Source organism: Cupressus sempervirens, chromosome 3, assembly GCF_028749045.1.
Source record: "Cupressus sempervirens isolate cs-2001-9-10 chromosome 3, ASM2874904v1, whole genome shotgun sequence".
Classification (NCBI taxonomy): Eukaryota; Viridiplantae; Streptophyta; class Pinopsida; order Cupressales; family Cupressaceae; genus Cupressus; species Cupressus sempervirens.
Genome location: NC_143120.1, coordinates 162,753,868 through 162,780,149, shown reverse-complemented (window position 1 = coordinate 162,780,149; position 26,282 = coordinate 162,753,868).

The window sequence follows — 26,282 nt, the reverse complement described above, 5'->3', positions numbered from 1 at the left end:
TGTAAGGCCATGGATGAGAAAATAGATGCTATAGAAAGGAATGAGACATGGGAGCTAACTGAATTGCCTCCCACGAAGCAAATGATTGGAGTGAAATGTGTCTATAAGACCAAATGCAATGCTGAAGGAAAAATTGATAGGCATAAGGCAAGGCTGGTAGTCAAGGGCTACAAACAACAGTATGATAGAGATTATGATGAGACCTATGCCCTAGTTGTAAGAATAGAAACTGTGCATGCTATCATAGCAATTGCAAATCAGCACAAATGGAAGCTATTTCAAATAGATGTGAAGTCCACCTTCCTAAATGGTGTATTGAAGGAAGAAGTATATGTGGAGCAACCACCTGGTTATGAAGTATCAGGTGAAGGGAATAAAGTATATAGATTGAAGAGAGCTCTTTATGGGCTCAAGCAAGCTCCAAGGGCATGGTATAGTAGGATTGACTCATATTTGATGAGCAATGGCTTTAGCAAAAGCAATGGCGAGCCTACTCTTTATATCAAGGCAACAAATAAAAATGTTTTGATTGTTGTCCTATATGTGGATGATTTGATTTTTACTAGAAATGACAAGGCTCTAATTCGTGAGTTTAAAGAGGCCATGAAAAGTGAATTTGAAATGACAGACCTAGGTCTCTTGAAATATTTTCTAGACATAGAAGTAAAACAAATGCATGATGGCATCTTCATCTCTCAAGAAAAATATGCAAGGCAGATCTTGGAGAGATTTAAAATGCAGAATAGTAAAGCAGCCCCCACACCAACAACAGTAGGTCTGAAGTTGAGCAAAGAAGACAACAGCAAAAGAGTGGATCCAACACTATACAAGAGTATGGTTGGAAGTTTAATGTATTTGACTGCAACTTAGCTAGACCTAATGCATGCAGTAAGTCTGATTTTCAGATTTATGGAAACACTAAAGGATTCCCATTGGCAAGCAGGAAAGATGATCATAAGATATGTGAAAGGTACCAAGGGATTTGGAATTTTGTATACTGCAAATAATGAATTCAAGTTGGTGGGTTATACTGATAGTGATTGGGCTGGAAGTATAGATGATAAGAAGAGCACTTCTGGATACATGTTTCATATGGGATCGGGTGCAATTTCATGGGCATCCAAGAAGCAACCTATTGTTGTCCAATCTACAACAGAGGCTAAATACATAGTAGAAAATGCAGCAGCATGTTAGGCTATTTGGCTAAGGAGGATCTTGATAGATTTAAATGAAAGGAAAGGAGATGGAACCACAATTTATTGTGACAACATCTCATCTATTGCATTGTCCAAGAATCCATTCTTCCATGGGAGAAGTAAACATATTGAGATCTGATATCACTTCATCAGAGAGTTGGTGGAGAATGGGGCTATCAAGATGGAATTTTGTAACTCTGAACAGCAACTAGCAGACATTTTTACTAAGCCATTAGGTATTGGAACTTTACTACACCTAAGAGGGAGTCTTGGTGTAATTGATTTGGATCAGCAGTGATCCTTGTTTGTTTGGCTCGGGACAAAGGGGGAGTGTTGGAATATTAAATGCAGATGGTCGTTTCTCCCTAGAGCCAAATGCCCACCTACCACCTGACGACCAGCAGAACAGATAGAAACATAAATGCGGTGAGTGAGTTTTCAAATTTAGAAATGGGGGGAAAACACTTTACAATTATAACAAAATGAATGATTAGACTCATTCGACCAGTGAGAAGAAGAGCAGATCAGAAGTTGCAAAGAAAGAAGAAGAGGGAAGTGATCAGCAGATCTAGATGTCAGAGTGTAGAGAAAAGGAAGTTCATTTTGTGCCTGCAGTTGCGCGTGTTTCTTCTCTTGTCATCTTGTAAGTTGTCATTTGTTTGATTCGACCTCTTGAAACAGTGATTGCTCTAGGCATTGTAGTGTGCAGCCATTAGAGCTAAAAGTTTGAAGTTTAAAGTTTTTTAGTTTGAAGTTTAGGGTTATTTTAGGGTTTTCGGGTTGAAGTCAAATGCTCCCAGTTTTGTAATAGTTTGAATCAAGTTCAATAGTAAGCAAGCAAGCATACATGATTCCATTGCTTCTTGTTCATTACATTCATGAAATTTATTGTTTGAGTATTTCAAGCTTTGGGTCTCTAGTTTTAAAGGTGAACATATTCACATCATAAGTCTGCACTCGGTATTGTCTTTGGTAGAAGTCATTTGCAGTTCAAACCGATCTCACTCGGTAACATCTTCTACAAGCTCCTCCCAGTAGTGGCTACCGACCTCACTCCGTGCTTTCTTCTACTGAGCTCCACTTTCCTGTGGTTACTGAGTTCACTCGGTAATCACACTACCGAGCTCACTTGGTATCCTTTGGTTACCAAGTTGCTTATCCTTCATTTACTGAGCTCACTCGGTAATCTCTCCTACCACCTATTTTTCTTTGGTTACCAAGCAAAATTTGTCACTCAGTAATAGTTGTTGCCGAGAAATTTTAGGGTTGTGCAAGAAATTTTTAGGGTTGTGAGTTTGAGTTATAAATTTGTTTTAATATTTCTCACAGAAAGTGCCTAACATACCAAAATCTGTAAATGATTAAACTGCCTTTTGGGTCTTATGATTTTGATTTTGGCTCAATATAATTGTAAAAATAGTCAAAGATCCAGAGTAGCAGCATCCATAATGACTTGAATGCATGATGGCCTCTGTTTGCCTATCAAAACCACTCATCCCTTCAGATTTAACTATAGCAAACCTAAGGAATCAAAAACCTCAAAGATGCCAAGATAATGCCAGGGCATTTCCCCAAGTTCTAGTGTATGAATCAAAAACCTCAAAGACTCCAAGATAAATCTTTATATAAAACTTGCCATCAACATAAACACCTCTAAATGGCATGATTTTATGGCGAGCTCCATAGAGGTGTTCATGTCGAGAAGATCCTCCCACTTGTCCTCCTCCACATTGTAAACTAAAGCGCTATGGACTGGGTCAGCAAGCAAGCTAACTGTGAGAAATATTATAAATTTAAATTACAACTCACAACCCTAAACCTTAAAAATCTTCTCAGTACATGAAGGTTCCGAGTGCCAGTTTTGCTCAGCACTTAAAAACTACTAGGCACATGAAGGTATCGAGTGTTAGTTTTGCTCGGCACTGGATGGTGCCGAGTGACAGAATGCTCATCACTTGAAGAGGAATGCAATAGGTGTTGAGTTAGCTCGGCACACAAAGTAAAAGTTTGGCAACAATATATGTCAAGTGAGCTTGGCTCCAACTGGAAAGAGGAGTCCAAGTGTTCTATTTCAAACTGAATAAATATAACTTAAAGGATATTTCAACGTGAATGCTTTCACCATTAAAACTAGAGAACCAAAACTTTAAGCTTTCAACCAAGTTTCTCAAATACAATGAATAGAAGAGGAAGAACAATAGATTCAAGTATGCCTGATTGCTTTTCTATTCAACTAAGATTTAAACTATTACAAAATCTGGGAGTATTCAACTTCAACAAGTGGATCTGCTGACCACTTTCTTCTTCTTCCTTTTCTCTGCTCTGTTGAACTGAAACTTTGAATAATTTGACTAAATGAAAATGAATGAATAATAATTCCTTTTGTCTTCTGACTTAAAACATTTTCCCCTCTCATTTCCAAATTTGAAAATCTCACCTACTCGTATTAATTTTTTCTGGCTGTTCTGCTGGTCGTCAGGTGGTAGGTGGGCATTTGGCTCCAAGGGCAAGATAACCACCACATTAAATATTCCAACACTAACATCTTCTAGAGAATGAAATCTGTCATACCCTCCTCCAACATAAATCAGTCCTCACTCCTCATTGAGGCAAATCCATTCACCCATCATGGCATTCTCGTACCCTCTCTCCATTTCAAACAGACAAAATCGTAAATCCAGACACTATTTGGCATCCCGTCGGTAACCCAATCAGAGATCAAAACAAGTTTTTGTTTCACGAAATGACAGCAAAAATTACCATCAGTTTCTTTAGGAATGGGCAGTAAGCTTTTGTACGAGTCCTTCTCCATGTCATATATCACTACTATTAATTTGTCGCGAATGCCACACACTGTCTTGAGGAAAGAGATCCGTTGTTTGGAAATCTTCAATTTTTCTCTTTCTTGATAAAAAGTGGGGCTTTTTAGTAGGGCATTCCAGCCTTTGGAGACACACCTGAGATTGTGGTGAGAGTTTAATTCCACCCTCAACAGACATGCCCGCCTAAGATCATCCAGAAGACCAAGAAACAAAGAAGCCATTGAGAATTTGTAAGGTAGGCTAAATTTTAACTTTCTAATAAAGAAGAGAGGTCTGAGTGTGGTGGGATTCCTGATGCTTTTACTCCAAGCGATATGCTCTATTATATGTTAATATTTAGGTTAGGGTTAGGGTTTAAATCTGGTATATTAATGACTGGTTTTAATTGAAATATAATTTCTATTATCACTTTTAATTTAATTGTTATGAGAGTTTAGGGATCTTAAGTTTCTCCTAAAAGTTAATGTCCTAATTATCAATTGGTTTCTCATTTTTATGTCTTTAAATATCTATATTTTAATTAATTGGTTGATCTTAGTGGGCACTTTCTGGTGAACATGCAATATCTTTTGTTTAATCAATTTTGTGGTTTGTAAATTAAAGTAGTCCCTCTCTTATTTAGTTATTCCAAACTTTGATGCCAGACTTTAGGGCATTTTATTCTAGACAATTATTTGAAGGGTTGTCTTATTACTTTAAGCAGTCTCTCTCTTATTTAGTGATTTTAATTTTTTTAAATGTTCCAACTTTGATGTTAGACATTAGGACATTTTATTCTAGACAATTATTTCAAGGGTAGGGAAATCCTTGAGAAGAGGCAAAACTTTTGTCTTATTACTTTGAATTACAAGCTTCATTTATTCTTTATTAATTTTAGTAACCTAATTTTTTGCAAATTGAGAGTTCTACATGTGATGACTAAAGAGGAGATTTCTCTTTAAGTAAGTATTTTGCAAACAATTGATGTGAGGTATGTAGAACTCTAATTTTCTTCACATTTAAGCATTTCCATTATATACTTTTGATCATACTATATCATTAAAATGATGTTGACTTCCTCAAAACAAGATCTACAAGAAATAATTTTAGTTCGTACAAGGTAAGTATTTCAAGTCTTTAATCTATTGAACCTAATTTGATTTAAATGTTGCATTACTTTGAATAGTTTAAATACTATATTATTTAATGCATTTGTTAATTTAAATTGAACACCTTAAATAATGGTTAAATTATCCTTTTTAAGACTTAAAAAAAATATTGTAATATATAGCCCAATGAGAACTAGGGGATGAGGGACGAACATACACTGAAACATGGGCGATGATTATCATGTAACCCACAACATGTCCAAGAGACCACTGGCAATCAAATGTTATGAAGAGATTGAATTCCTCTTTCTAGATTGTAATGAATGTTGGAAGCCACCAATATATGCATATGCAAAGATACCAGTGGAAGCCCTGTATAATTTGGTTGATCAATCAAAGTCACCATTACTATTTTTTTGATGAATAGTCCTTTTCTATTAATAAATAATATGCTAAGATTACAATTCACAAAAATGGGTCGACCAATACAAGATCACCCCGTGAGAGTTCACATGGCTGAAGCTAGAATCAACAACTATTCATCAAAAAATATATATAAGAAGCAACCTTCAGTTAGATAAAGTAGTGCCAATTGATAGAGATGGTTCATCTTGATCATGAAATCTCCAGTCATCCCTGGGATTGGCAGGTAGGCTGAGAATAGTCCAACTATCAACAGCACCATTAGGGGCCTAGTTAACATCTTTGATATTAGGTTGCGGAGGTTAGATGGTCAATTCTAGGTGAAAGGGCCACTTTCTAGAAACCACACACTAAGGACCAAGAGAAGAAGCCACCGAGCCCAAGGACCAGCCTGTGCCACCACAAGGTGGGGAAATTGACCGACAATGCCAACCACCATTGACATCAATGGGATAGAGGTAGCGAGAAGCTTGCGAACGTGGCATGTGTGAGTGCTTGCATAAAGAACTACACCCCTAGAGATGACCTCTAGGGGGTGTGGTATCAACTGAGGCATCTGGAGGCACTTTGGCAACTATACAAGGGCATTGCCCCAGTGATTGAGAAGCTCTTGAAGGTGTGCCACCTCTAGAGCCACCTTGTTGGCTTACAGTTATATCTGCATCATTACATTATTACAAATACACACTTTAGTGTACATAGCAATATTTATACGAAGAAAACTATGAGTGAAAAGAAGAACATTTCTATCTTTCCATAGAGTGAAAAAAATCTTCATCTTGAAGGTATGCCAAATTTGGGTAAATTTGCTATGGCTCCTGGGGGAATCACCCAAAATAACGATATGCCAAGAAAAGGGTTCAGGCCAAAATGACTTTAAAAAATCTTGAAACCAGAGCCAATAATTTTGAGTATGTTTACAAAACCAGAAAATATGTAGGAAAGACTCCGATTGGCCACAAAATGGACATTGAGGATTCAGAACCCTAGTATGTTTAAGCTGAGGCCCAAGGGGAAGACCTTGAAAAGCTAGGCACTAAGAAAAATGAGCAATCTTGGGTTCTATAAGGACACTCTAAATAGTGTCAAAGTTCTTTCTCCATTGAGAATGGGAAGATTGCAAATGGCATCTCTAATTGAGGGTATCCACCATCGACAATGGGGAGAATGGCATCAATATGGTGACATAAAGGGTGTTGCACACATTGCATAATATTGTATTATTTTATTTTATTATGTAAAGTTGCACCTAGATGGATGCACAACATGTAATGATTGCCATGGGATATACTTGATGAGTTGTATTATAACATTGTGATATTATTTCATGTAATTATTTAATATTGGGGAAGAGAATTAAAATTCTAATATTAAATGTGGGGTCAATGGATTAGGTATCACATGGTTTTAGTAAATGGTTTATGTAATACCATTTGGTGGTTTTGTGGGACTTACTACTATATAAGTAAGCACAAGGGTAGTTGTTGTTGTAAGGTGAGAAGAAAAATGAAAAAGGAAAGAGTCGAGTGGGACAAGGCTTGATAGGTTAGCCAAGGGAGCATTTGTGAAAGTTGGAAGCATGGCATGAGATTTGTGGATTCATGCTTCTTCGCATAGATTGCTTGATTGGGGCTATGGCTTTGAAGGCTTCCATGGTTGTATTGCAATGATATTTTTGTTGAATAATACATGGTGATGGATGCTTTTGAAGGTTGGGTTTTTCCCTCAATGAGGGTTTCTAAGGGTATATCTTGTGTCACAATTTTTTTGGGTATGATGTCTATTCTCTTGCATGTGGATTTCAGTTGCATATTTATTTTAGATCTATTATGGGTTATGTGGAAATAGTTATATTCCTTGTTGCAAATTTCCTTACAAGTGGTATTAGAGTTATGGTTTTAGTGTTGCAACCCTAAATTGAATCCATGGGAATGCATGAGAGGATAAAAGAAAGGGCAAGATATATAAGTTGTTTATTGCAGATGTGAGAGTTTTGAGTTTTCTATTATGATGGGATATTGGTAGATTTTGGACATGTGAAATTGTTGGACAAATGGATTTTTAGATGTTTCATTTAAATAAGGGTTTTAGGGGGAGCTTGTAGAAATGTCCTCCTGGGTAAAAAAAATCTCACCATTGGATCCAGGTCGATGTTTCCATAAATTTTGATATATAATATGCCCTAGTTTGGCCATGTTTAGAGGAAATGAAAGAGTTTTTAGTTTCAGCCCATGATGGCTAACAAATTTAATCCCATTGGAATTTTTGTCACCAAAAAAAAGTGAAAGATCACAGTGAAAATGGTAAAAAGACTGTCTTAGTAAAACAATCATAACTTTCTCTCAAGATATCAAATTTTAGACTTCTTATAGGCGTTGGAAAGCTAATTCAGAGCACTAAAACTTGGTGTAAGTTTGGTTCTATGATTTTGATATTTTCTTAGGTTTTACGAGCCTAAAAATCAGATGTTATTTATTTTAAGCATAGATTAGGGCACCTTGAGTTTTGGCTAGGGGAATACCCTGGATGGAAAATAAAGGAGACCACCAAATGTTCTATTGGTTCAAAGAGAGCCCATCACGAAACTCATCACCAAACTAGTGAATCCAAGGCTTAACAACTTCCCAAGCTTTCCATGTGCTCTTGATAACGAAAGAGCCATGTATGTGCATGGGTTCTCACATGATGAGAAGGGTTTGAAAGCCAATCCCCTTCACTGTAGGTCTATTAACAGGAAACCCAAAGGAAATGCAATGTCAAACCAAAATCTTCCAAGCTTCATCTCTAGGGATGTCACAAATAATCCATTTTACACAAAGAGCAAGGCCTTGCTTTTGTGTGGAGAGAAGGCCAAGGCCTCCAGACTCTTTGGGGAGACAACAAAAATCCCAAGCAACTCTGTGAAAGCCATGATGGTAGGAGCTAGATGCCTAAAGAAAATCGTGGAGCAATCACTCTAATTTTTTATAGAAGGCTTTAGAAGGAGCCCAATAGGAAGAATAACAGACATGTGTAGCTGCAAGAAGTTTAGAGCAAATATAAAATTTGCCCACAAGAGAAAGCAGTTTTCTAAGCCAATAGTCCAGTGTCTTCATAATCTTGGCAAGCACAACATTCCACAAATCCACTGGCAAAGCTTGAAAGGAAAAAGGAATGCCTAAAAAGCAAAAAAATTCCCCATTTATGACCCATTTCCATTCAAACTGGTTAAGCCAAGGTAGATCTGTCAAAAAAGACTAGTGAGAATAGAGCATTTTATACCATTAAATAGCAAAGCTAGAGGCTTGACAAAAAGTGTCAAGGCAAATCAGGGCATTATTGATGTTTCCTTCATCCTCCAAAAGAGTGAGGAAAGAATCATTAGCAAAATGAACATTGACCAATTGGGAAGAGGACTCTGGTAAATAAATGCCACAAGCCAAACCTGAAGATATGGAGCGGGCTAGCAAGTAACCAAACCCTTTAGTAGCAAGAACATATAACATCAGAGCTAGAGGGCAACTCTTCCTAATGGAACAAAAAAGCCCAAAGGTGTCAGATTGAGAATTATTGATAGTAATGCAAGCATTAGCATCTCCAAAGAGCATCTCCATAGAATGCCAAAAATTAGGACCAAAACCAAGAGCCTAGAGCATAGCCAACATGAAAGGCCACTCAATCTAGTCATAGGCCTTCGTAAAATCTATTTTCAAAAAATTAGATAGCTGATTGGACTTGCAAGCCTACTCCATACCTTCCTAGACAACAATGATGTTGTCAAGAATATACCTTGATTTGATAAAGCTAGTTTGCTCAAGCCACACAATTAAAGGAAGGACATGGCAAGATTAGGTACTGTTAGAATGGTTATATCCATAGTAGCTACAAATAATTTAAATGTCTATTAGATGTATGCAAAATCAATAATCTTGAATGAAATTTTAGAAGAAGTGTATATAAAACAACCACATGATATGAAATTTTGGGAGAAGAACATAAGGTATACAAGTTGAATTAGGAACTATATGGTTTGAAGAAAGCTCCTGGAGCTTGTTACAACATAATGGATTCTAATTTTGTGAAGAATGGATTTAGTTAGTGTGGCTATGAACAAACTTTGTATGTCAAAGTGAGTAATGAAGGATAAATTCTAAGAGTTTGTTTAGATGTAAATGATTTGATATTTGTCGTTAATATGTCAATTAAAAAATTTAATACATTCATGAAAAATGAATTTGATATGATTGATTTAGGGCTCATGCAATATTTTCATAGGATAGAGGAGAGTCAAAATGATTACGACATTTTCATTTGTCGAAGTAAGTATGCTACTAATTTTTATAAAAGATTTAAAGTGATAAATGTCATATCAACCCCTACTCCAGTTGCATTGGGGTAAACTCAACAATGATGATGAAAATTTTAATGTAGATGCAACTTTATTCAAAAGCTTAGTTTGAAGGCTTCTATAATTCACAATTTCTAGAATCATGGACAAACCAAAATAAATTCATTACAAAAATGGAAAGAGGATTTCGGTATATAGTTGGAACAAAGGATTTTGGGATATTGCATACACCTTCAAATGATTACAAGCTAATTGGTTATATAGATAGTGACTTGGTTTCTAAATTTAAGTAGCCTATCACTTGTTCATTCACAATTATTTTAAGGGTAGGTAAATCTTGGAGAAATGGTGGAACTATTGTCTTATTGTACTTACCATAGGCAAATACTATTGCATTAACTTGCATTGATTAGTCAATTACTTTTCACCAATCATATCCATTTATTTATTTTGTTTACAAAATAGTCTTATTTTTTATAAAATTATATCTTTATTTTGAAAAATTTTGATAATAAAAATAATATTTATTTAAAACCTTATTGGTTGATATGAAATAGTGTTATAGGAGCCCTTTTTTTAGACATCCTCCATATTTTTCAGCCTTTTTTCATATATGTGATATTATACATAGATTTTTTATGAAATTATCTCAACAATAAAATAAAGTGAAGATTAATATAAAATAAATTAGGGATTAATGTAAGGGTCAAATTAGTAACAATTTAATTTATATCCATGTCTCTAATAACTATTTTAATTTTGATAACTAGTTATTAATAACATTACAATACAAATCTAAAATTTGAATTTTAAACATCATATCAAAAATTTAAATATTTTTATCAATATACACAACTATATAAATTATTTATTAATTCATTATTTATCAATTATAACTATAACAGAAGGTACAAGCCACTACTTGGCACTTGTTACTTTAACCAGTCTCTCTCTTATTTAGTGACTCTAACTTTTTAAAAATGTTTTGAACTTTGATGCCCAACTTTAGGGAATTCTATTCTAGGCAACTATATTAAGGGTGGGGAAATTCTTGAGAAAAGATGGAACAAATATCTTATTACATTGAATTAAAAGCTTCATTCATTCTTTATTAATTTCAATAACCTAAATTTTTGTAAATGGAGAGTCCTAGATTTGATGACTAAAGAGGAGATTTCTCTTTAAGTATGCATTTGGCAAACACTTGATGTCAAGTATGTATGTATATGTATTCATTCTAATCATTTCTAAGTGCGCAATCTTGATTTCATATTTTTTTCACATTAAAATTTTTCCATTATATACTTTTGATCATACTATATCATACACATTTATCTCAAGCTAATTCATATACTTCTCTATGGCATGATAGAGTGATAAATTAAAGCTTTATTAAAATGATGTTTACTTCATCAAAACAAGATCTATGAGAAATGCTTTTGCTCATGGTAGGTAAGTATTTCAAGCCTCTAATCTATTTTACCTAATGTGATTTAAATGTTATATTACTTTCAATGGTTTAAATACTAGATTATTTAATACATTTGTTAATTTAAATTTAACGCCTTCTTACATAATGGTTAAATGATCCTTTTTTAAGAGTTAACTAAATATTCTAATATATAAAAGATTAAGCTACAAGATATTCGCACCAATCAAATTAATAATCTTCTAAATTAAAGAGTTTTGATATATTTGAAATCATTTTTGTGGAGTATAGTCAAATAGCTAAGATATAATACAATTTTCAATATAATGTAATGGAATCCACTACTTATAAGTGTTATTAATTTAGATGTTTGATTAAAATAAATTTGATAGAGTTTTTTTATAAATATTTTTTAGAAAACATATTTGTCACTTAGAAAATATGTGATTTAGTTCAATGGAATATGTGGCAAATCAATTTCTCCAAGAGGGGTAGCTCCATCGTACAATGTATTTTCAATTTTCAAATAAAGATGATTGAAAATTAGAAAAATGAAAGGAAACTATTAATGACAAATGCACCACATGACTCCAAATCTTCCCCAAATTGATGTAAATTGCTAATGAGAATAACCAAGAACTACACTTAAAGACTTTCATTAACAAAATGCTAATTCAATAATTCATGAATATTTACACAATACTATAAAAATACTCATTAAAAAGAATCAACACTTTAACAATTTAGATGTATGGAAAAGGAACCCAAATGCACGTTCCTTTATTTCCTTGCAAAGAGAACATAAGCAGAAACTTTGATTACAAAGACAACCTTTGTACACATTTTCAAAAAATTGCCTTGTCACCAAAACTATACACAAGTGTTCCCTTATTAGTACTTGCCCCTTATTAGCACTTGCAGGTAGGCTAAGTACTATTCTGATACTTTTTAGATTTTATGCTTTAACTAGTGACTAAATTTTCAGATTTCTATGATTTCAAAATTAATTGATTTTAAATTTTTTTATCCAACTAATATGTTGCATAGGATAGATGCATGACTAACATTTCAATTTTAAATTTGATTGGATGAATACTCATTAAAAAGAATCAACACTTTAACAATTTAGATGTATGGAAAAGGAACCCAAATGCATATTCCTTTATTTCCTTGCAAAGAGAACATAAGCAGAAACTTTGATTACAAAGACAACCTTTGTACACATTTTCAAAAAAATTTCATCACCAAAACTATACACACGTGTTCCCTTATTAGTACTTGCCCCTTATTAGCACTTGCGGGTAGGCTAAGTACTATTCTCATACTTTTTAGATTTTATGCTTTAACTAGTGACTAAATTTTCAGGTTTCTATGATTTCAAAATTAATTGATTTTAAATTTTTTTATCCAACTAATATGTTGCATAGGATAGATGCATGATTAACATTTCAATTTTAAATTTGATTGGTTGAATTCATATAGCTCTTATAGTGGCTAGGTAGATTATAAAACTAATTATTTTTTAGAGTTAGTTTTTATTAAGGTGAATATGATTCATTAATATTTAATATTTTTTAATATAAATAATTTGGTTTAAATTTTTTATATTTTAATATTGTATTTTTTATAAAAATTTATCATTCAATTAAAATAATAAAAAGATATCTTTCATATATTATATAATAGTTTAAGAAATACTATTATATATTATAATAATAATATTATTATTATTTTCATATTTTAATATTTATAATATAATATTATGAGATGACATTTATACAATAGAATGTATATCAATAATTATATTTATAAATAAAAGCTAAAGGCAAGTACTAAGCCACTATGTGGCACTTGTTCCAAAATGCTAAAAAAAACTCCTTACATGTGCTATTCATTAATTTATAGTCTATTCTAGCATAACCAACTTTTGAGTTCATAGCTACTTAAAAAGTTCTAGTTTGGACTATTCCTAAGATAGTTCATAACCAACTCTAACTTTTACAACTCTAATTTTTAATGCTTAACTAAGCTAGGAAAAAGTGAAAGCATTGAACAAAACCAAAATTTACAAACAAAACATTTGAGAAAATCTTAGACACATCTACTTCTAACTTTCAATTGTGATCAAACTGATATGTCATGCACTTTCTCTTGGATCTTGAAGTGTTGTGAGTAGCCAAATCAAATTCACCTTGTATGATTTGAATGATTTGATGATCTATGCCAAAGCCTTATTTTTTTTTATGATGACCAAACTCTGCATTTTCAGCTTCCATAGATATATTGGAGTGACCTGTCGCATAGGAAGATGAAGGTTGACATCAAACTTCATAAAAATCCATTTTTACAACTGCAGTTGTGTCTATCTTGCCAAGTGCACACATATTCTGTAATTATTGTGATCACATCTTGATGTGGAGTTTCATCAAACAGTTCACAGGTTTTGCCATTATATTCTGCTCACATCAATTTGGCATTTGATCAAACATATTGGGCACCATGTATATATGCATATACATTATGATATGCACTTCAACAACTAGAGCTTTAAGAAATCAGAAGCATTTTGTCAATTAGATGTCATGTTGGCTTCCCGTGTCTGATTCCATATATTACTTCCACCTTAATTAAATCTTCCTTATCATCTGCATTTAGATGATGCTTATGGTAGCGTTTGAATGACTCTAAACTTGCTTTGCATCTTCTTCGATGAGCTGCGAAGATTGTCTATGTCGTCTTGAGTATATTATTAGGTTATCTCATTTGATAAGGCGACATTCCACATAAGCATTTGTCCATATCCATGTGTCATCCACATGTAACAATGAGCACTCTGTCTGGCGGCTCACATAGCTCTGTTGACACTATACAATGTATGCTCATCTTCTTCGATGAGCTGCGAAGATTGTCTATGTCGTCTTGAGTATATTATTAGGTTATCTCATTTGATAAGGCGACATTCCACACAAGCATTTGTCCATATAATGTGTCATCCACATGTAACAATGAGCACTCTGTCTGGCGGCTCACATAGCTCTGTTGACACTATACAATGTATGCTCCTTGATCAATGATTTAATCTTAAGGGTGGTGACAGAGGATGTAGTTTGGGATATGAGTCATCATCCCCTGCAAGGCATTCGGTTAATCACTTTGAGTGGCAATTTCTATGCTTCTGGCTGCTCCCGGGTTGGTGAGGAAAAATTTGTGCTCAGTGTTGATAATACCAACGTTTCATTTCATCAAAACCACCTTTATCCATGTAAACTGTCCAAGTCATGCAGAATCAACATCACACAGGTTGGGTATGATTGAACATAGAAGGCATTATGTCAAGTAGTTCACAAGCGATCTGATATTGTTACCCTCTTAATGAAGGAAGTCTGCCATATTATTGACAGGTTCATATACTGTGCTTATCAATATTAGGTCAATTAATTTCCATGCCTTCGTGTTTCCAATGGCCTCCATATTTCAAATACCTATTCACCATGGTGTTTCATCCAGCCATTCATTTGAATTCGCATTGCTACTTCATTCAGCTCCTCCGAAAAAACTTAATCCAATAAGCTGCAAGTCTCAATATTCGAAGCATTCACATGGAAGGGAGAATTTGTTGGACTACAAGGTCTCCTTCAACAAACACGCACCAATGTTCCATATGCATGATCATCATGCGAGTATTTTTTTTCTGTAAGCCTCCCTTTGTGCCCACGTGTATGAGGAATAGTTGTGAGAGCCTAGAAATATTTCTTTCAAATATATTATCTCCAGATCTTCTATTAGAGCCATCATTTTTAGCATCCTCTTTTAGTATGTAGGTTTCAAGCTGCACATTTCTTCAGTTTTGGTGGTTTTCAACATTTTTCTGCAGCAACATTTAGTAAGCCATGGATATATTCCTATTTTGTTTCTAATCGTCTCCAAGGTGACTGTTGGCCCAAGATTTCAAAAAGTAGGAATAATTAGATCTTGAATGTATTTATTATTTCCCTTGAAACTGAATGCTATTGCAAAAGAGGAAAGCAAAAATCCTAATCTAATATTTAGTACTTAGAAACTGTAAACATTAGTGATTAACATCCCCCCCTTAATCTGAAGGGGTCAAACCAAGCATTCCTCTAAACTTCTCAAACTTTTCTCTGTCCAATGCCTTGGTAAAAATATCTGCTAGCTGATCTGCAGTGGCACAATATTTGAGATGTATATTTCCATCTTTTACATGATGTCGAATCAAATGAAACTTTATGTAAATGTGTTTTGTGAGATCATGAAATATTGAATTTTTAGCCATTTTGAGAGCAAATTGATTATCAATCAAGAGTGGCATTGATGAAACTTGTGGTATTTGCAAATCTTCAAGAATCCTTCGAAGCCATAAGATTTCTCAATTTTCTTTACAGGCTGCCATATATTTAGCTTCAAAAAAAGAGAAAGGGGGTACTGATTTTTTTTTAGATTTCCAAGAAATTACTATAGACCCTAGATGCATTAAATATCTAGTTGTAAATTTGCCATTTGTTGAGTCACCTACATAATCTGAATCAGAATAGTCAAGCAAAGAAAACTCTTTTGTCTTGGAGTATTTTAACCCATAGTGTTGAGTACCTTGTAGATATTGAAGAATTTTTTTAGCAACCAACCAATGAGGTTGTCTAGGTTGTTGCATAAATCTTGAGAGAACTCCAAAAAAAAAAAGAAATATCTGCAAGAGTAGTTGTAGCATAGATCAAACTGCCAACAAGTTTTCTATACATAGTTGCATCAACCAATGTTGAGGCATCATCAAATATGAGTTTGATATTTTGCTCCATAGGAGTACTAAGGGGCTTCCACTTAGCCATGCCGAACTTATGCAAAATACCACCAATATATTTTTTCTAGGTAACAAAAATAGAATGAGGTTTTTGAACCATCTCAATACCTAAATAGTAATGAAGATGACCCAAATTAGTCATATCAAATCCCTTCTTCAATTGTTCTTTTACACCTTGAATATAATTCTCATCACTACCGGTGATAAGTAAATCATCTACATAACCAACAAGATAGATAATAATGTTATGAACCTTTTTAACAAAAATTGTTGCATCATCAAATTCAAAATGTTTGAAATTCAATATCAAGAGATGCTCTGTAAGTTTTTCATACTAGGCATGAGGTGCTTGTTTCAAACCATATAGAGATTTGACAAGCTTCCATACCTGATGTTCCTTTCCATTGACTGCATATCCTTCAAGTTGAATCTTATACTCTATTTCTTTATTATCACCATTTAAGAATGTGGTCTTGACATCCATTTGGTGAATTTTCCACCCATTTTGAGCTGCAAGACTCAAAAAATCATGAATGGTAGTCCATTTTCCTGTAGGTGCAAATGTTTCATCAAAATCTATTCCCTCCTTTTGAGCATATCCTTTAGCAACAAGTCAAGCTTTCTATTTTTCAAGTGTTCCATATACTTTATATTTATTTCTAAAAATCCACTTACAACCAATAGGCTGACAAGCAAGTGGTGGATCAATCAACTCCCATGTGCCATTTTTTGAAGTGCATCATACTCATTCTGCATAGCTTTCCTCCATTTAACTGCAATATTTTTAGCTTCATTAAAGGAACTTGGTTCATAGTCACTTGTGAAATTGAGTTCATCAATAGGTTCTTGGTTATCTACAACATTGGATTGAGCCTATAGCCTTGCCTTGTAAGAACTTCTTGTACCTTTTTTACCTATTTCATCAGGTCTTAAATCTTTCAAAGTTTGTTGGACTTGTTTTGCCCACTTATGAGAAGATTTTGGTTGCACAAAAGATGTTTCAATAGTGCCCAATGGTTCTACAATTTCATGCTCATCATTTGATGATTTTATTCTTCCTCATTTATAGATGGATTAGTTTGACTAAGGATAGCTTGAGGAAAAGATTCCACGTGTGAATCCATTAAAGGTGAGGCTAAATAGGTTGGGTTCCCCTCAAAAAGTATATCATTTAGCTAACATTCAATATTTTCAGCACTCTTAGAAGTTTCATAAAATACATCACATGTAATGATGAATTTATTATTAGCTTTGGCATACAAACTATATGCTTTAGAGGATTTAGAATATCCAAGAAAAATACGTTTAAAACAATGTTGATGCAACTTGCTTCTTTTTCCCTTAGGAATTAAAGCATGGCAAGTGCACCTAAAAATTCTGAGATGTTGAATAGAAGGAGGATAACCAAACCATACTTCATATGGAATTGCTTGCCGAAGTGCATGGAGATCTGTTATGAAGATAGACTATAGTTCTTGTTGTTTCAGCCCTAAAGTGCAATTTGATTCCCTTAAAATACAACATTTCTCTAACCATATTCATGATGGCTCTATTCATTCATTCAACAACTCCATTTTTTTGAGGAGTACCTATCACATTTAGATGATTTTGAATCCCATGTTGACATAGATAATATTCAAACACTAGAGAAGTAAATTCACCACCATGGTCTGTTTGAAGAGTACCAATTTTAGATTAAGCTTGATTTTCAATCATAACACGAAACCTTTTACAAGTTTCAAAGCCTCTAATTTTTTCTGCAAGAAATAAATCCATGTCATGCAACTATAATCATTAATGAACAATATAAAAAATTGAGATCCTCCCTTAGAAGTTAATGGTAAAGGCCCACACAAATCAAAATGAATAAGCTGCAATTTTCTTTGTACTGTCCAAGTAGATAAAGGGAAAGAACTTCTATGTTGCTTAGCAAAAATACATGCTTCACATTTTTCATTCAATTTAGGCAAAATAAGCAAGCCATAAACACCATTCTTTTTCATAATATGAATTTTTTTGTAACAAATATGCCCAAATCTTCATGCCATAACATAGTAGCATATAGACAACCTTCCTTAGTAAGATATGCAAAAAATTTAGGAGCACAAGTTCCATTTAATTTTAATAATCTTCCATCCTCACACTAGGCCAATACAACTTCATTATTATATTGCTTTCTGACAACAACTTGGCCATCTTCTAATAGAATAGAGTGTTTTGTCTGTCTAATCAATATTAGTAATAATAGATTATGTTGTAATTGAGGAATAAATAAAACATCTTAAAGCACAAACTCTAGAAGATTAGGACACTTAAACCAAATAGTTCTCTTTCCAATAGGTTTGAGAATTGACTTATCTGCTAAGTAAATTGGAGGGTGAAAACACAAACTTGTGTCACCCTTTTGTAAAGGAAAAGGCTACCAAAAGTATAACTATTCACCTTCAATGACATAAAATTGGTATTATTATTTTGAATTTGAAAATGAAGAAAACTAATGAAATATGTAGAAATGGATGTAGTTTAGGATTATAGTTTTTAATAATTATTTGGAATAAGAATTGATATATATGAACTTAATTTTTATAGACAATTTTTTAGCTATTGAAAAATGTTGAAAATTGGGGGTATAGTTCCCACCATCAAACCATAGGGAAATAAATTCACTTCCTTTTGATCTTAGACTATGCTATAGATAACATATATAGCTAGAACAATGAAAAATAAAAAATACCTTTAGACCTATATTTTCTCTTTTATAATGATTCAAATTTTAACACACCTGAAATTGACAATTTTCATCTCCCACCACATTTTTCAAAACAAATCTATTCTAACCAAGAGAAAATTTATACATTCTAAAAGAGGACTCTCTCCTCTAGAATGTCATATAATTTTTCAATTTTTTTAATATGATATAACATTATTTTCTCTCAAAATTGACATCTTTTTGAGTGTTAAAATACATGCTTGTAGAATTTTTTAATTACGATATACTATATCTAATTAAAAAACTATAAAATTTATAAGAGAATATTCTTGACTATGAGCTCTATAAAATGGTGTTTATATGTTATTAAAAAATTATGATAAAAATAGTAAGAGTTATTGAAAGTTTTATTTCTTTAGTAATTGGATACAAACTAGTATAAATCATCCATTTAATAGCCATTTCCAATTGGAAAAGTTTGAGACCATATATAACTTAGTTAGAATAAATTTATCTAGATCATATATTTTAACAAAATTAATTTTTAGATAGAAATACTCAAATTCAATCATTCTAGTAAGTCAGCCTAAAAAGTGACATGTCTTTGTACTTTTACCATGGACCATAATCATTTTTATAAAATTCTTCAAAGTAATCTCTTTGAAATGTCATATATTGTGTGGCTCTAGCATCTAAAATATAATTATCATACCATGAGGAATTAGATGCACATTCTGAAACAAAAAGAACATATTGATCTTCATCACTATCACAAGCAAAATGAGTTGCTCCTAAACTTTTATCACTTGAAGGTATATCATCATTATAAACTTCAGTTTAATCGTTGTGCTTAAAATAATTTTCTTTAAAACTTTCTATCTTATCCCAAGAGAGTTTGTATTCATGGGCTTCATGACTACCTTTTCTACCACATCTTTTATAGTGTAAAAATTGCCTATCATTTTGATTATCATTTTTCTTCCATTGACCTCTACCTTTCCCTCTATCATTATAACCACCTCTTGAAGAAGTTTTATTTGGAGGTTTCTCTTGATGAGAAAGATACAAATTTTCATTGTATTATCTAGTTTTCTTCCAAATGTTTTCTCACGCTCTACTAACTTTTCAACCAATAAATCAAAAGTAATAGTTTTTAATTGGTTACTTGATTGAAGAGATTATAGATATGTAGAATGTGTTGGAAGACATGTTTTACTAAAAAATGTGAGATACATATCAACTTTCCCACCTACAACATCACCATCTTGTATTATGGCTCTAATTTCAGACTATGGGCCCTCGATGAGTCATTGATTATCCTACCCTACATTTGAGATGTCATGCATTTTGAGTCTTTTTAGCACGTCTTTTAAGGGTTTTTTTAATATTGCAATGTCAGATCTTGCACAACAATTTTGCTCTTTGTGTGGTTCTAAATCACCTTTCATGTGAGGAAGTACCAAACTAGTACTTCTTCATTGAAATTTTTTGGTTTCTTCGCATAGAAGAGACCAATCTCTTATGTGAAAATCCCTAAACAAGGTTGCTATTTTGCTAAACCTATTGAATAAGCTAGACTCATAACATCACCGTTTTTCAATTCAAAATTGAATAGTTTTAATTACAACTGAATGAATTCTAACTCTAAATGAGAATCAAATAAAATTTTCAATTTATGAATGACATCTCAAGCGTGCATCCTTGTATATGTCGATACACTTCTCCATTAATAGAAGCCCTTATCAAAACCAAAGCTTTTGAATTTTTATATAGCCTTATTTCTTTTTCTTTAGCATCAGTTGGTTCTGTAGGCTAAGTACTTCCATCACATATTTTGGTCCACCAATCATTAAAAATAAGTTTATTTTCTACTTTTATATTCAATTCTATCCAATATATTTTCCAGATAATGTTTCCCCAATCAATGAAACAATAAACTACATTGTGAATCCAAAAATAAAACACAATATGCATAGATTGCCAAGTTAAATAATTGCTGAAATTTTCTTGCCAAAATTTAACAAAAAAAATCAAGTTTTACAAATATTTAAAAAATGATTGTACCTAAATCAATTTTGTTTTTTGTGTAAAAATGCTCCAATCTTTAGAAGCTTCATGCATATATCTTTTCCAAATATCTAATACCACTATTGGCTAAAGATTTGAAAAAGTAGGAATAATTAGAATCTATAATGTATTTATTATTTCCCTTGAAATTGAATTCTATTAAGGAACAAGAAAGAAAATTTATAAAGTAAATGGCAATAACATTTATGAACTATTATACAAAATTGCTAGAATAGACAACTAATAGAAAACCTAAACTAAAATAAAAGAAAACCTAATCTAATATTTAGTACTTAGAAACTATAAAGATTAGTGATTAATAGTGACAACCTTTAGTAAGTCGTGGATATATTCCTATTTTGTTCCTAATCTTCTACAAGGTGACAATTATCTTCAAATACAAGTTGTGGAACTTTCAAGTTACAATTGGGCTAAAAAGTTAGGGCCCATTTGTTTGTTGGCATAGGAATAGAAAATTAGAATTGGAATATAAATGTGAAATGGGAATGGGAAAGATAAATCCCATTCTTGTTTGGTTAACCTAGTTTTTGATTGGGAATATGTTACTCCCTTGTTTGGTTGTACAAAAATGGGATAGGAATAAAGTGAAGTTTTTTATTTTTAAAAATAGATATAATAAAAAATATTGAATGGAATATTTTTGGAATGGACATATGCTTATTTTAGGGGAAAATTTGAAATATGTTTTCCTATTCCCTATTTCGATTTGGGGTACCAAATAGAGAATACATTTCTTATTCCTATTTTCCTATTCCTATTCCAGCAAACAAAAAGGCCCTTATAGTTGATAGAAAGAGATAAGGCTTTAGTATGTAGAAAGAGAGGAACTTTTGTACATAGAGAGAGAATGGTTCTAGTACATAGAGAAAGACTAGTTTGAATATGCAAAAAGAGAATGCTTTGATATTTCAATTTTTGCTCTCATTTAGGAACTTAAACTTTCTAACATTTTTTTGAGTAAAATACCAAGGTAACAACATTATCATTCTAACCTATTATATTTTATACACGTATTGATCAAGGAAACTTTGAGGATTGGATGTGACTTTTTATACATGTATTGATTGAGGAAACTTTGAGCATTGGAACTTGCTACTTCATAGTAGCTCCATGTTAGACCCCCTAAAATGAAAAACTAAATCAAAGATGAGCTTTGAGCCATTTCAATGTGATATCCAAACTTTTAGCTTGTAATTTCATTTGATCATACTCGATCAAAATGTGAATCAATTTAATGATTGTTCACCAGGTATTCTCATTAAGTAGAGCACATTACGTAGAAAATTAAGTGTGCACAACCCCTATTTTATTTTGGACTCTCACCAACACTCAGATGCATTGGAGCTTCCCAAGAAGTTTCCACATAATGGAAAACAAATTCATTGATGTTTAAATGATAGAATCATGTTTTTATGCAAAAACATTTCAACCCCAGATTTGAAGTCATTTTTTAGGAAAAAATCATGTTTGCTACATCTAAAATGTTCCCCTAAGTATTCTTCACAATTGAATATTAATTTCATGACATGTTAATACTTTTTTGTGAAGCCAATAGCCTAGAAATTGCTAAAAATATCTTAAAATGGCACAAGTTCATTTAGAATTTAATTTACCAAGGATGTCAAGGCATATGCTCAATGTGACTCTTGAGAAGAATTACCTTCATCCAACATGGACCTTGGGTCACCAATGTGAAGTTTTACACATTTTGGAGAAAAGGTGGCAACATGATTTCCATTGAAGATGATAAAATGATGATTATTGGAGGCAATATTGCACACACATTCCAACATAACAAACATTAGTATAAAATTTATCACCTTTGCAAGAAGATCCCGATAATAACAAGTCATGTTCCAAATCTCCAATGCATATAGAAGGCTAGTTTATGATGTTGAATATAGCTCAAGTTTATTATATTTTACCAATTTGAGAATAGTTTGATGGAGGTTTCAAGAATTTGGTATAGCTCTGATACCATGTAAGAATTTTCCTTAGGGCAAGATTCACCCAAGATCATAGAACTTGAACACAAACACAACTGTAGACCAAAAAGGAGTATGATCAGTATACCAAAGTATGTCCTCATACATTGCATTGTATTGTATATGATCAGATGATTATACACACTAGGAGAGCCTATATATAAAGGCCTCTCAGGAAGCACCTAGAATGTCTCTAGAAAGAGCCAGGAAATAAGATAAGCATGAAAACTAAGCACACATCTCATCCATCATTCTAGATGAGAGGATAAAAATGACAAGGTTTATCTCAAGTGGAGATGTTGTAGACACCATGTGCTTAATTAGTGTGCTAACTCCTATGTTGTAGACACTATGTGCATAAAAGAGGTGTGAACTCTTGTGTTGTCAACATGACAACTCACAAGAGTGCACATACTCCTAGGTGACTAAATAAATAAATATTAAAACAATGAATTAACTTAAGTAAACTTAAGTAAGTGTAAATAGTAAATAAGTATTTACACCAACACCCCCCCTTAATTGTGACTTAGGGGAATTCCCTTAAGCTTACAAAAACTAGGATGAAAATGGATAATAGGTCCTAGCTACTAGGCCATGTTAGGTACCCATGTACATAATGAAATGCAATCTCCCATAAAGCAGAGAAAGAGGAAAAACCTCGTGGGAAACACCCTCCCCAAAAAAGAGAGATAAAAAGACAAGATGCATAGATGGATGGATTAATCAAGACCCCCCCATTATGACATACATCAAGTATATACAAAAAAGAAATGGAAGGACAAAACCCTTTAAGAGGAAAAATTCCCCCTATAAAATAGAAGAAGAAGGAGACAAGGTAGTCCCCCCTAAATGTAAGGTGCCAATCAATGAGAAATGCTCTAATGTAGAAGTTGATCCATGACTATTGAATGATGTTCCTCCCCTTTGGAAGAAACAATGGTAGTGGTACTCATGAGATGCTTCCCCTATGTGTGGAAGGAATCTCGATGATGAAAGGTGTCTCTAAAATGTGTTCAAGTGTCCTTGTGTCGATAGTGATTGTGGCTCCTTCCAAAAATGTTGAGAAAAAGTGAAAATATAGAAAGGATTTTTTAGAACCTATTTCAAAGAATCAACAGTCTCCTCAAATGATGGAGAGACCTCCTACAACTACTGCACAAAAGAATCCACAATCACTTTAGCCTATAAAGACTAATCATGTAGAGAATGGACATGAGGGTAAGATTGAGCCCTCGCAACAACTGTAGAAGGATCATCTTCAACAAAGAGAAGTAGAATATCTTCAAAGAAGTCCTCCAAATTTTTTGTGTGTGACTCTACAAACAAACCTAAAATGTTAGTCAAGAAGTCATCACCTGGAAGAAAAAGTGTACCCTACTCTACTAAAGTACATGAATTTGTCACTATGGCAATAGATAAAGAATTCACCTCAAAAAGATGATGAATATCATCTAAGGTGTCTCCCACATCTTCAATGTGAGACTCCATGAATAGGCCTGCAAGGGCGAGAAGGAAGTCATCATATGACGGTAAAGTAGGAAGACATGAAGGGTCTTGCTGCACTGAATTCGAAGCATATATGGCTGAAATAGGATCAGTAGGAGCAATAGGAGCATCTGGAGGTGTGATCTCATCTAGAGTTGAAGAAACCATAGCTGAAGTGACTGGATGTAGAATTTCCTCTGGAGATGGAGGAACACATGGATCTCCATATGCTTGCCAAATAGACATCCAAATATCATAAGGAAAACTTTCCATTCTAAAAGGAGCAAAAAATTCCTTACTCATACTATTATACAGAAAGTGATGAAGGTGCACAAGATGTGTCCAATTAAAATGTGGTGGAAATGAATAGAGATAAGGAAGCAATTCTTGATGGTCTCTTAGATGATCAAGTATCAAAGAACTACATTTGTGATAGTTCCTTGTTGTCAACTATGGTCTAATACAAGATTGACATATCTGACAAGACTCCATGAGATCAATCAATGAACCTCTCAAAATGTAAAAGAAATCAAGGAACCACCCCATGCCTCCTGCCCCCCTCTTTATGATTTGGCAATTAGTGTGATAGCCACATGCCAATTTAGGGCCTATTTCTAAAAGTAGTATTTTTGTCCATAGAACCTTTAATCTAATTGCAAATCTGGAAAGTAGACAAAAAAATATGCACTTTGAAAAAATATGGAACCTAAATATGTGTCCAGATGAGCCCGCACTAAGCATTTGAAGTGGCAAAAATTGAGATTTGTGAGTTGCAAAAAAATTTAGGAACAAAGATCTCAAACCACCTGCACCAATGTTTTTAGATCCTCTTTAATGCTATAGGATGAAAAAATCATGCTCCGATACCACTATAATGTCCCCACTAGTGAGGACAATAAATCCTACAAAACCAATGATATAATTTATAAAATAATAAAATATATTTTACTATTCTACCCTCTATCCTAACCCAACCTTAAAAATATCTCTAGATTGGATTTCCTAACCCTTAGTTATTCAACCATCTTTTCTAGATAGCACTCCTTAAGGCTCACATGCATATGTTGACACCATCAAAATATTCTTACCATTACATTTCCTTTGGCATGTTCATCAAATGGAGATAAAATTTCTCACATAACAACATTATATTATTTTAGGTATCGTTTGGCTAGATGGGCATTTCACTCATCTCTGAGACCAAGACTATATGTCGAGTTGTATTGTGTCAGGAAAATGGGTTGTTATAGCCATCTCTAATATTGAGACTAATCTACTTCATTGTGTCAGCCAAATAGGATATTATGGCCATCTCTGATATTACCACTATATAAATTATGATTAAATCTTCTCCCCATAAGAGATTTTATTGATCGGGTAACTTTTAATCAACATTAAGTTTATTTATTAATCTAAAAAGGGACTATCTTGATCTTAAACCATTAACCATTAAGTCATGTGTGTTATCCATTTTGAATTCCACCTTTACATAAATTATCCACAAGTATGATTAATTAATATAAATAAATTCATAAACATAACTAAACAAATATAATCTACAAACATATCTTTCTTACCTTCCTCTTTACTTGGTCTATGTGGCTCTAACCTTAGTCATCCCTTCAATGAATTATTACTTCTAGATTGACTCACTAGTAGAATTTTAGTAGACAAGTGACTACGTGACAACAACATTTAGTCACAAGACTAAAAAATTTAGTCACGTGACTAAAATTGATATAATCTTTTACAATTTATAAGCATAAATGACTAAATAAATGATCAAATAAATTACCAAACAATTGATCATTAATAACTAGTAACCTGAACAAGGCAAGAGCCTATAACACAATGGTAACTTGTGAGCCTCTCATGTGGGAGGCTTTGAGTTCAAATTCTCTTAACACATAAAA